This window comes from Trichechus manatus, unplaced genomic scaffold (assembly GCF_000243295.1).
Source record: "Trichechus manatus latirostris isolate Lorelei unplaced genomic scaffold, TriManLat1.0 scaffold00037, whole genome shotgun sequence".
Classification (NCBI taxonomy): domain Eukaryota; kingdom Metazoa; phylum Chordata; class Mammalia; order Sirenia; family Trichechidae; genus Trichechus; species Trichechus manatus.
The window spans coordinates 5,048,859-5,059,695 of NW_004443973.1; the positions used below are offsets into that span (position 1 = coordinate 5,048,859).

At 36.9% G+C, this 10,837-nt stretch overlaps 1 protein-coding gene across 1 annotated transcript in view; it reads left to right on the plus strand.

The window, feature by feature from the left end:
* Window positions 1-1,384: 1,384 nt before the first annotated feature.
* SESTD1 (SEC14 and spectrin domain containing 1) overlaps window positions 1,385-10,837 on the plus strand; it is a 93,736-nt gene continuing 84,283 nt past the window's right edge. Inside the window, exons 1-3 of the mRNA XM_023730525.1 lie at window positions 1,385-1,398; window positions 3,124-3,196; window positions 5,659-5,743. The gene's annotated coding sequence lies outside the window, so the exon portion shown is untranslated. The remainder of the gene's footprint in view (window positions 1,399-3,123; window positions 3,197-5,658; window positions 5,744-10,837) is intronic.

A 10,837-nucleotide genomic window follows, 5' to 3' on the forward strand; every position in this document is an offset into this window, starting at 1 on the left:
TATATATTGTGTACATAAACTTTCACTTTTCTTAGTGATTTATTCACTGAACAAAAAGTACAATATGGTGATAGTGATAGACTGAGAGACTGCTGAAAAAATGACTACAGTCACAAAGTCAGAGAGGCCTGAAGAGACGGGGAACAAAAGTCTCCGGTGCCAGCAAAGAGGCAGAAGCTGGGATTCTGCCTGCTTGCCTGCTCCTTTTTGATCTTCTGGTTATTGCATTTATCCAAATTGGTCTCTTCCTTCCTCAGCAGTCTTAAATGGGAACTAAATACTCAGATCTTTCTCCAGAAAGAGGTTTAGAATATGAGGGTGAATATGAGAATATTTTAAGAGTATATAATCTGTTTCCTGCCTTCTCTTGAGATTTTGAAATAAAATATTGCTAAATGCACAAACTTTTTAAAGGATTATAGCTCCCTCTTATACAGTATTGATATATTTAACGATTTATTCTTTTTTTAAATTTTATCATAGACATTTTCAAACATATACAAAGGCAGAGGGGAAATTAAAATGAGCCACTGTTGTTTACCCATCATGCACGTTCAACAGTTATCAACAGGTGGCCAGTTCTATTTCATGTGTATCACCTCCCCATTATTAAAGCAAATTCCAGGCATCGTTTCATTTGTAGATATTAAAGTATATGCCACTATAAGTTAAAGGACTACTGAAAAAAAAAAATAACCTTAATATCATCATATCTTTGAAAAAGAACAATTCTGTTTAAGAAATATTAAAGACTTCTACAAGGTCCCTAAAACAAACAAAAAACCCAAACCCATTGCCATTGAATCAATTCCAATTCGTAGTGACCCTTTAGGACTGAGTAGAACTTCCCCATAGGGTTTCTAAGGCTGTAAATCTTTTTCTTGTGTGTGTGTGTGTGTGTGTGTGTGTGTGTGTGTGTGTGCGTGCGCGCGCACGTGCGTATACGGTTTTCTTTTTTAAGTTTTATTGTGCTTTATGTGAAAGTTTACAGCACAAATTAGTTTTTCATTCAGAAATTTATCCACAAGTTGTTTTGGGACATTGGTTGTGATCCTCGCATTGTGTCAGCTCTCTCCCCCTTTTCCTTTTCACCCTGGGTACTCTGTCCATTCGCCCAGTTTTCCTGTCCCTTCCTGCCTTCTTGTCTTTGCTTTTGGGCAAGTGTTGCCCATTTGGTCTTGTATAGTTGATTGAACTAAGAAGCACATTCCTCACATGTGTTATTGTTTGTTTTATAGGCCTGTCTAATCGTTGACTGCGAGGTGGACTTTGGGAGTGGCTTCAGTTATGAGTTATTGGGTTGTGAGGCTGTAAATCTTTACAGAAGCAGACTGCCACATCTTTCTCCCATGGAGCAGCTGGTGGGTTTGAACCACCGACCTTTCGGTTAGCAGTCAGGTACTTAACCACTGTACCACCAGGGCTCCTCACAAGGTTCCTAGATGGCACAAATGGTTTGGGGTTGCCCTTAGTTGGAATTGACTTCACGAACTAACGACAGTAAAGACTTTTACTATTCATATTACAATGAAGGCTACAACGTTAATCAAACAAGAGCATGAGAGGTAGTATAACTTAAGGGCATAAGAGAAGGGCCTTGGAGACTCAGACAGCCTTCGGTTTAAATGCCAGCTTTTCTACTTGGACAGGTTAACCTCTCTTCATCTCACTAAACCTTGGTTTCCTCAGCTGTTAAACGGTGGCAATAATAGTTCCAGCTTCATAGGATTGTTGAGTTATAAATGAAGTAATATGTGGAAAGTGTTTTGAATAGTGGTTTCTACATAGCATATGCTCAATAATGTTAGTCGTTATTATTTTTGTTATTTTTATTTGGAGGTGTAAGAAAATACTCAGATAATTAAGCTCCTTCCCTTTCATGTAGGTGGCGTGTCAAAGTGATGTGCATTCAACGATATTCTCAATCTCTAATTTTAGGGAATACAGAACAATCTTAGTATTATTTTCATTCAAAGGCACATTTTATAAATTTCTCAAAAGCAAACTGAATTTGCTTTTAAACATATAATACCATTGAAAAGAATAAACATTTAACCTTTAATCACCCCTTGTTTGTCTTTATGTGTGTTGGTATAAAAACTTTGAGATACCTTAAGAGATAGGACCTTTATGTATAATTTTTATAATAAGAAAATAATCTGAAATCCCTCTGTAGTGCCAGTTTATTTCAACTAATGTGAAGTTTGGACAATCTAGGCACATGAAAGCGATATTAACAGTATTGTTTATACTCTCTCCCCTCCATGTAACCTATTTTACTTTATAATGTACAGTGTTGACAAATATTTCTTTGTCTTCGTAGCTGGAGTTCTTTCATACCAGCATGTTCTAATTATTGTGGAAGTAAGGGGGATAAATTGCTCAGCATATGCAATTCATTTTTACAGACTTTTGGAACATACTGCTTACATATTTTTAGATTTTGTTTTTTGGTACCAAAAATGCACATCATTTTCTTCCAGATTTTTCTGATTTATAAAACTGACAATTTTGTTACTTATTTTATTATTTTTTGACAGCTTTATTGAGGTAAATTTTACATACCATTAAATTCATCCAATTTAGGTACACAGTTCATTGATTTCTGTGGTTACAGAATTGTGCCACCATCACCGCAGTCTAGTTTTTACATTTCTGTTACCCAAAAAAGAAATCTCATGCCCATTAGCAGTCACTTCCCATAACCACCCCAGCCTTAGGCAGCCACTTTCAGTCTATGGATTTGCTCATTCTGGCCATTTCATATAAATGGAATCATATAATATATGGTCTTGTGTGACTGGCCTCTTTCATGTAGTGTAATGTTTTTAAGGTTCATCCATGTTTTAGCTTGTATTACTACGTGATTCCATCTTATTGCTGAATAATATTCCATTGTATGGATATACCACATTTTGTTTATCCCTTCAGCAGTTGATGGATATTTAGGTTGTTTCTACTTTTTTGGCTGTTATGAATAATGCTGCTGTAAACATTCATGTACAAATTTTTATGTGGACATGCCTATTATTTTTCAAAATTATTGCCATGTGTAAGATAATGTTTCTCTGCTATTGTTCATGTATTTTTCTTTCGATTTTATTATGTGGCAACATAATATAGTGGAGAAGAGCACTGGACAAGATTTTTGGAGTCTGAATTTTATGTTGTTACTCACCTGCTATGAGAACTTAAGGTAAATCAGTATCTCCAGATCTCTGTTTCCTTACCTGTCAGATTAAAAGGTATAGATGAACTCTAAGGCTCCAAGTCTATGATTTATAAATCTATTGTTTTCTGTGTGGCTTGGGCAAATTATGGTGCCTTGGTTTTCTTATTAGAAAAACGGGGATATTAGTAGAATTGTATGTGATTGTTCTGAGGATGAAATAAAATATTTTTGAAACATAAATAGTGCCAGTATATGTTAAGTATGTTATTTGTAATAAGGTTGTGACGATTTTAGTCTGTTGGATCAAGAAGGCCTTAGTAGGAGTATTTTGGCTGTGGCCTTAGTGGAGAGTCAGTTATAGTAAATCAATACTGAAAGGAGGAAGGAAAATTTAGCTGCTAATAATAGATGGCATTTACTAAGTGCCTGCTATTTTGGAAGTATACGAAACACTATACATACATTAGTTCATTTAATCCTCAGTCCTGTGAGTTAGGATCAGTTATTATTCCCATAAAAGAAATTAAAGGAATTGCTAAAACCACCTAGCTAGTAAGTGGCTGGCCTGGAGTCACACCCCGGCTCAAAGGCCATGAACTTTACTAAACTTCCTTTCATGGGAAGGGACAACAACTGTTTGGAACAGAATCCCATGGTAGAGAGGTCTTCAACGAGAGGTCTTTGCTTGGGAGAGATAGCTAATATTCTTAACAATCCTTATGAGGGATAAAAGAGGTAGTTATTCTATAAATAAATAAGACATTTTCCATATGGATCTTACATTACTTCTGTTTCATGTGATAGAGAAATGACATTTTTTGAACAAGTTGAAGCATGTGCAGTATATTCAGTATTATGTTGTTAGTTTCACCACCAAAATATGTTCTTTTAAATAGGATATTTAGTCTGATGGAAAGTAATTCTTTCATGTATTCCACTTTATTCTTTCTGCCTTGGTAATACCATAATAGTTTCCATTTTGGACCTTTTTCCATCTTTTCAGTTAACTTAAAACTTTAAAAATCTTTTTAAAACTATTTTTTAATAGAGCTGAAGAAGGAAGTAGAACAAAATTCTAACACACAAAAAAGACCAGATTACTGGCCTGAAAGAGACTGGAGAAACCCCAAGAGTATTGCCCCCAGACACCCTTTTAGCTGAGTGGTGAAGTCACTTCTGAGGTTCACCATTCAGCCGGGGATTGGACAGCCCCATAAAACAAAACAGGACTAATGAGGCACAGCAGTCCAGGGACAAGGACTAGAAGGCAGAAGGGGACAGGAAAGCTGGTGATAGGGAACCCAAGATTGAGTAAGGACAGTGTTGACATGTAGTGGGGTTGTTAACCATTGTCATTGGGCAACATGTGTACTAACTGTTTAATGAGAAACTATTTTGTCTGTAAACATGCATCTAAAGTGAGAATAGCAGCACAACTGGAAGAACGTAATCGATGTCACTGAATTGTGCAGGTAGAAATGTTTGAAATGGTGTCTCTTTGGCTATGTATATTTTCACCAAAAAAAAAAAGGTCAAGAAGGGAGAGGGTTGACATGTTGTGGGGTTGTTAACCAATGTCATAAAACAATATGTGTACTGTTTAATGAGAAACTATTTGTTCTGTAAACCTTCACCTAAAGTACAATTTAAAAAAAAAAGAATTTCAAAATACGCTATGAGCGTTAAAAAAAAAAAAAAATTTTTTTTACTTTTTACCAATGTGGTATTTGGTACATACCAAATATTTACATTACATAACCAAAAAACTGAGTAGTGCCAAAAGGTCGATTTGTTACATGTATCTTACTTCATTTGAACATTAGTCCTCTTATGTATATTTGTGGTATCCAACATGTAAACAATTGGATGCTAAGAATTAATTTGTATGTCAATTATTTGGAATTTGGGACCTTATAATACATTTGAACCTCTGTTAAAATCCCTTAGAATCTTATATATCTGGAATATTGAATTTAGTGTAAGCTCAGCTCAGTGAAAGGCATGCATGTTTTTGTTGAAGATAGAGGAAGAATACTTCTTTCTAGAGGATGAAGGTTGAGATAGAAGAGGTTTGGTGATGGTCCAGAGAAATTCTGAGTTGAAGAGGAGGGCAGGAGACACCTACAGTAGGTGAAGAGGCTTGGGATCTAGAAATCAGATGAAGGAATTTGTAAAGTTATTGTGGCTGGACACATCTCCTCCTTTGGTAATGGAGGGAGACCTACCCAGCCAGGTGAATTCAGTGGATACATGTATGCCCTGGAGAAGGAAGTGTGTGGTCTAGGTTTCTGGACCTCAGCACAAGACAGCAAGTGCAGAAGCCTTGAAGGTAGAGGGCTCATCTTAGAGACCTCTGGCAGTAGGTGAGGAGGCTCTGCCATGGGGTGCTCTACAGCTGGGGATGCCAGGATTGTCTTTACCTACCTTGAATGCCATGTGATTCACTTCTCTAAACTAGTGTTCTTTTTTTCCTATCACTGTCTCAGTATTGGTAAAGAAGCATCCAAACCATTGAGGATTTAGCAATAAATTCACACAAACAAGAGCCAAAGATTTGGAAAATTCATACAGGTAAGGGATTTTTGAAGCTATACCTAAAAAATGGGAGTTTGCAGTTGCTAAGGGCTTATGTACAATAGCTAGAGGCGTGGGAAAGCCCTTTGGGAACTGACTTCACTCTGCTTCTGCTTTGTACATATCAGTGTCAGTGACTCCTGCAAAGAAAGGCAGGGCTGTTCTAGGGATAAACAAAAAAAAAAAACCTGTTGCCATTGAGTCAATCCCGACTTGTAGCGACCCTATAGGACAAAGTAGAACTGCCCCATAGGGTTACCAAGGAGCAGCTGGTGGATTCGAACTGCCAACCTTTTGGTTAGCAGCCTGAGCTCTTAACCACCATGCCACCAGGGCTCTGGTCTAGGGATAGTTCCTCATACTGTAGTTTTTGAATAGAGTTTTTAATTAATTGGGATTTTTGAAATGTAAATACAGTATAGGACTGTTAATGTCCTACTAAACTTCTTAAAATAGAATTCTTGTCTTTCAAGGTGGATTATAGATATTTTCATAGAAAAATTGAAATCTCAAAATCTTTCTCCCTCCTTTCTCTCTTTTCCTTCTCTTCCACCCTCACGGAATAAAGCAGGCCCTGACCATACTGTAAAATGGTATTACATGGTGATATTTAGCTTTCAGTTTTATTTAGAGGAGTTATACTTTTGGATATATCTGTGTTGTCGGGAAAGTAAGCCACTCTTTTGTCATTTTCGTTTTAAATCTGTCTAAAAGGATTATTAGTCTTTAATTTAGAACTGTCAATATTGTAAAACCAGATTAATAATCATACATAGGTACCTGCAATAACACAAAAATTATATAAATTTTCAACTGGTGATTTGTATTATCCTAAAATTGAGTAATATGTTCTTATTTCTGCTTACTGTTATATATGGATATGTGGAGAGATGAACCCAGTAAGGTTAATAGTGAGGACCTGTGTGTGTTCTCAGATTCGTTATTTGACTGACAACAGTTGAAAGTATTTTTAACCAGAACTTAAGGACAGTACAGTGTTTCTTCTGGAAATACAAGGCTAAGGAGCCTACATTCTGATTTTGTGCATTGCCATTATGTGTGTACATGATGTAGGCTTATTAGAGATTATTTAGTTAGACTTAGGCTATCCTAATGGGTTTTCACTGGTTGTTAAAAAAAAAAATGTGCTTTGCACAACCTAACTGAATTTTCCAAATAAACTGTTGATTTATGCTTATTGAGAGAGGAGTTCCAGTGCACCCACTCATATCATCAATTATAATCTTTTATGAAGTGTAATTTGCCCAGTCTTGATGAAAAGACTGGCAGTTCGCTTTTCCTGCTGCTCAGCACATCCTCTGCTGCCCTCTAATGGCTGCCCATTGATAGCACCCGTTCATATCCATCCACCACCATCACCAACCTACCTTTCTCCAGCACCCAGCAACTTGTGTAGCTGCTGGAACTTGTGGGAGGCTATCCCAGTAGAAGGATGCTGGGAGGAGTTGCTTTGAAAGAAAAGCATGCACATGTGAATCCTTTGATTGCCCTTCAGAATGTTGGCGTTCGGGTAGTTGTGATGATGTTAGGAATCCTCGGGTTAAGTGCTTTGCTCTACCATTTGTTTCATGTGTTTGTTCATCTGGTTATTCATTAATCTGTTCATTAATTAGTCAGATATTTTTCAAATGCTAAATACGTTCAGAACCTAGCCTCGATCTAGTAGGTGCTTATTAAAGATTTGTTGAATAAGTGAGTGAATGAGTGAATAAATACAAAGATAAGATTTGGTCTCTGCTGTTAGAGAAACAAGATGACAACTTAACTGGACTACTTTTATTTTCCTCCAGTGTCTTTGGAAGATGGATACATCAGTTGAAACGTAGTCTCCTTTTATTACTTCATCACCCCTAACTGTAGAAGGCTGTTTTAAGTAGGATTTATTTTGCACCTGGGAATAATATTAATTTATTTGGGTATTTCTTGCTTTTGGTTGAAGATAACTTGGAGTCTTGGTTGCACATTTTCTTCTGTATTCACCAATCTCAAATGCACCTATTCGGCTATAAACTCTGGCTTTCTGCTTCCTTTATATTTAATAAACTGTGACTTAAAATGGGTCGTGGTTTAAATGGTAAAAATGAAATACAGCAAATGCAGTGGTGTGTACTTCTTACTTGATTTTTCTTTGTTTGGCGTATTGTGAATTCTTTAATTCTTTCATTTCTTAGCCTGCTTCACTTGGCAAGTTTTTGTTGTTGTTTTTTTTTTAATTCATTTTCCTTGTACTTTTTATCATCTCACATCAGGTAAATGGACAGTTTCACTGTCATTGACTTCATTCCTTGATTGAGAGTACAATCCAAAAGCAAACCCACTGCTGTGGAGTCAATTCCGACTCATAGCTACCCTATAGGACAGAGTAGAACTGCCCCATAGAGTTTCTAAGGAGGGGCTGGTGGATTCAAACTGCCGACCTTTTGTTAGCAGCCATAGCTCTCAACCACTGCACCACCGGGGCTCCCCCGTTATCTGTGGGGGATATGTTCAGTGGATGACTGAAACCGTGAATAGTACTGAACTCTATATACTATGTTTTTCATAGGATCCCTTGCTGAAGTTTTCATATAGGCTCAATGCTTTCTGTTGTCACACGTTGCCATCAGTCAGAACATGTTTTCTGTTTATGTCTGCCACCCACAAATTTAATACCTTTTCCATCTTAACTAAGCACTTATCACTCATTGTGGCCATACCTTTTGCAATTTGATATGGGACAGCAAAACTAGCATGAATTTCTTTCTCCTTCTTCACAATTGCATGGAGAGAAGATTCGTTCTTACTGTAGATCTTAGCAACCTCAGCATACGATTTTTTTTCTTTCATTATTAAGTTGAGAACTTTCGATGTTTTACTTAAAGGAAGCACTTTACAGCTTCTCTTTGGCATATTTGAATTGCCAGCATCACTACTTTTAAGCTGTGAGGCCATTATTAATAAGGGTTACTTGAACACAGGCACCACGATACCTCGACAGTTGATCTAATGATAACTGAGACTGCTACATAGTAGCTAACTGGCGGCATATGCTGGACAAGGGGATGATTCATGTCCTCGGAAGGACAGAGTGGGATGGCGCAAGATTTCATCACGCTACTCAGACTGGCACACAGTTTAAAACTTATGAATTGTTTATTTCTGGAATTTTCCATTTAATATTTTCCTACCGTGGCTGACCATGGGTAACTGAAACTGCTGAAAGCAAAACCTCAGGTAAAGGGGAACTACTGTATAATCGACTTGGAAATATTTAGGCCGAATAGCTTTTTCTTATGAAAAACAATAATCAGCATCAATCCCATTAGAGAAAAACATGAGTTGGTACCCTTGTGTTACTTAACATTTTGTTGTGGTGATGGTAGTGGTTGGTTGTTTTTTACAAGGATTTCCTTCATTTTGTTTGTTTTGTGTATTATCTAACTACAAGATATTATAACTAAAGAGAAGCCAATTTCATTGTTTTTCTTTTAATGACTTTGCTAAAGACTTGAAAAATCTCAAATAACTTAAAAAAATTCAGTTTAATTGGAACTAATAATACAGTAATCATAATTTTCATTACCCATCTCTTGTGACAGCAATGAAAGAGATTGATGGAAAGGAGACTCTAGAGGGGGAGACATATAAAGAGTAAACATACTAGTTTTCATCTCTTAACTACTTCTCGTTTTATCCATCAGTTTGTTTGCTCTTGGCCCACACATTCAAAAACCTGTATTTCTCATTAACTACTTTTTCATCACTTCTAAGATGTTCTTTAAAAAAAAAAAAAAAAGCTGTTGGATTGGGGGGAAAAAGGCTTAGTATTTTGCCATGCCAAGGTGATTCTGGAAAGTGATAGAAAGTTTGGATAAAGCACCTGTATATCTGAGGAGGCAGTGATAAAATGTATGATTGCTTCTGGGATATCATAGTTTACCAGGGTAAATCTATCCTAAAAGACTGAAACTATCTCCCTTTTTTGCTTTAAGAATATGGGGAACACTGGTGAAAAATTAAACTTTGGTATTTGTTGGTATAAAGTTAGTAACCTGACTTGCAAAGATTGAATAACACAGGTTTATTCCAAGGGTCACCTGCAGGTATCATTTCTAATGCCTCATGGACCTTGGGAATTCTAGATGTTCCTGTCTCTTGGATGCTCGTTATTTGGGCTTTATTGAGTAAATAAAAACTATTTAGAATTGGCCAGGCCTAAAACCTCAGTGTATCTATGGGCATATTCATTCAAATAAATGGGAACAGATTAAAAAAATAATAAAAGAAGAAGCATTAAGTGATTGGAGACACACAGCCTACTAATCAGGTTTCTCCATGGACTAAAAGAGAAACCTTCTCTAACTAACTTAAGCAGAAAAGGGATTTATTGGAAGGATGTTGTATAACTTACAGAATTATGAGAAAGATGGAAAAAAATAGGCTCAGAAAATAGCAAGGAGCCACAGGCAGATAAGAATTCAGCTGTGCTCATATCACAGGAAAAGTCTGGTTAGGAGACCAGTTCTGTTTCTGTGAATAAATTGTCCCTGTGCCTGCATCACTCCCTCAACGTTGAAATTCTAATGTGGGAGCATCCTGTTAACTTAGCCTAGGTCAGCAATTCTCGTTTCTAGCCCTCAGGGGGTCCATGAAGTCAAAACTATTTTCATAATACATCTTAAGTATTATTTGCCTTTTTCACTGTGTTGACATTTGCCCTGATGGTGCCAAAGCAATGGTAGGCAGAAGTTTTGGTGCCTTTGCACAAACCAAGACAGTGGCACAAAACTGAACTAGTTACCATTGTATTTTTCATTGCCACACACTTGAAATAAAATTTATAGGTAGATGTTTATATTTTGCATATAAGCCAGAGCTCCATGTTGCTCAATTGGCCAGATGTCACTGGATATTTCTGTTTGTTTGTTTGTTTTAATGAAGAGAAGTTTATTTCCTCACAGTTAAAAGTAGGCTAAAAGTCTAAATTCAGGGTGTCAGCTCCAGGGGAAGGCTTTCTCTCTCTCGGCCTTCTCATCAGTGTTCCCCCAGACTAGGAGCTTCTCTGCGCAGGGACCCCGGTCCAAAGGATGC